The sequence below is a fragment of the Eschscholzia californica genome, unplaced genomic scaffold (genome assembly GCF_041429995.1).
Source record: "Eschscholzia californica isolate CP2 unplaced genomic scaffold, dmEscCali1.0.p SCAF_282, whole genome shotgun sequence".
Classification (NCBI taxonomy): Eukaryota; Viridiplantae; Streptophyta; class Magnoliopsida; order Ranunculales; family Papaveraceae; genus Eschscholzia; species Eschscholzia californica.
In genome coordinates, this window is record NW_028238401.1 from 25,001 (window position 1) to 27,184 (window position 2,184).

Sequence of the window (2,184 nt, forward strand, 5' to 3'; positions counted from 1 at the left end):
TTCCGTACCTTCACCTAATTCACGAACGTTATTGACCGCAATGGATCAAATAACAATGAATACCATTATTCCAACAGGTAGACCTTTCTTTGATATAGATTCTCTATTCTTAATTGCTGTGGTACGAAAAATACTGGAAAGAGTAGCGACCCATTTATGATACATGAATGGGAAAAAATCCCGATCAAACCCCTTAGCTTAGGTCGATTTACTTCGGCGAAAAGGGGGGTCAAAATTCAAAATTATCTTAATCCTTGCTGTTTTAGTTAGGTTCAAGTCTGGCGGGAATAATATTCTACGACTAGCAACTCATTTATTTGCAAACCGACCCACTGACTATCTATTATTTGATTGACTAATCCTTTATATTGGGATGAGTGAAGAGTCAAATGTTTTGGTAATTCCTCATGGGGAGAGGAATCAAGATAATTTTGAATCAGAGCTCTTGATTTTTGTTCATCCCTCGTCGTAATAATATCTCGGGGTTTACAGCGATAACTTGGTATATCTACTATATGACCATTAACTAAAATATGTCTATGGTTAACTAATTGCCGGGCTCCAGGAATGGTCGAAGCCATACCCAATCGAAAAAGTATGTTATCTAAACGCATTTCAAGTAATTGTAGTAAAACCTGACCCGTTGACCCTTTAGCTTTTCCAGCGATACGAACGTATTTAAGTAATTGTCGCTCTGTCAGACCATAATGAAAACGCAATTTTTGTTTTTCTTCTAGACGAATACGATATTGAGATCTTTTCCAGAACGCGATTGATTTCTAAGATCATTTCCGGTTTAGGCCTTTTACTAGTTAGTCCCGGTAAAGCCCCCAGACGGCGTATTTTTTTGAAACGAGGCCCTCGGTAACGAGACATAAAGACTCCTTATTTTATTGAAATTTCAATTTACAGAATAAACCTAAATTAAGACTGAACTAAACGAAAACGATAAACGAAACAAAATCTACTGAAGTATTGTACTACAAAGACGAATGAGACGAATTCTATCAATATTCAGACTCTTTTGTATATATAGCAAGGTAAGGATACTTTTCTTGATTTGTTCTGTAGAGGTCTAACTGCTCAAATCCGTTTTTTATTCATAGTTGGAAGTTCTTACGACATAATGGATCAGTGACTTTTTGAGAAAAGGAAAGAAGTCTTTTGAATATTCCTTGAGTTCAAGGAGACATTATCAATCATGTAAAAGTCTAAAATCGAACAAAGATAGAAAAGCCGGCTATCGGAATCGAACCGATGACCATCGCATTACAAATGCGATGCTCTAACCTCTGAGCTAAGCGGGCTCACATAACAGAAACTGTGTTGTGCATAGGAATTCAGTAAACTACTTGGCTTGGATCTTAGCTGTTAGTGTTAGCTATTCATAATGAATATTATATTATTATATAACATTAACATAAGAATTAATATAACGATAAATAGAATGATATATGATATCCAATTTTTTTTTAATTAAAAAAAATGAATCGAACGTTCGAGTATTTCAAATCGCGCGGGAAAAATGAGAGGAAGAGAGGCATATATATGTGGTATATATCCATCCATATTGAATTGCGGATACATCAATGATAGAATCATTTCTGATTAGACCAAATACTGATCCTCCAACAGATATGAAAGAAGGTAGATAAGAAATCAATCAAATAGGAGTCAAAAGAGACACTGTTTCGATATAGAATCCGTATCTAATTCTAATGAATTCAACAGTTCCAGCATAAATGAAAGAAAGAAGGGGATGGCATCCCAATGAGATCCTAGTCTCAAAAGAAAAAAGGGGATATGGCGAAATTGGTAGACGCTACGGACTTGATTGGATGAGCCTTGGTATGGAAACCTACTAAGTGATAACTTTCAAATTCAGAGAAACCCTGGAATTAAAAATGGGCAATCCTGAGCCAAATCCTGTTTTCAGAAACAAAGAAGGTTTCTGAAAGTGAGAATAAAAAAGGATAGGTGCAGAGACTCAATGGAAGCTGTTCTAATGAATGGAGTTGACTGCGTTGCGTTGGTAGAGGAATCCTTCTATTAAAACTCCAGAAAGAATGAAGGATGGACCTATATACATACGTATACGTACTGAAATATCAAATGATTAATGACGCCCCGAGCCCGAATCTATGTTTTTTTATATGAAATATATGAAAAATGGAAGGATTCTTG

The 2,184-nt window shown here is 35.7% G+C and overlaps 2 non-coding genes across 2 annotated transcripts in view; one reads left to right on the top strand and one right to left on the bottom strand.

Annotated features, from left to right (window-relative positions):
- Positions 1–5, top strand: part of TRNAS-GGA (transfer RNA serine (anticodon GGA)) — an 87-nt gene extending 82 nt beyond the window's left edge. Inside the window, exon 1 of the tRNA in view lies at positions 1–5. This exon is cut by the window's left edge and continues 82 nt beyond it. This is a non-coding gene — a tRNA (tRNA-Ser).
- A 1,229-nt stretch (positions 6–1,234) lies between these two features.
- Positions 1,235–1,307, bottom strand: TRNAT-UGU (transfer RNA threonine (anticodon UGU)). Its single transcript has one exon. It is a non-coding gene; the product is annotated as a tRNA-Thr (tRNA).
- Positions 1,308–2,184: the final 877 nt, after the last annotated feature.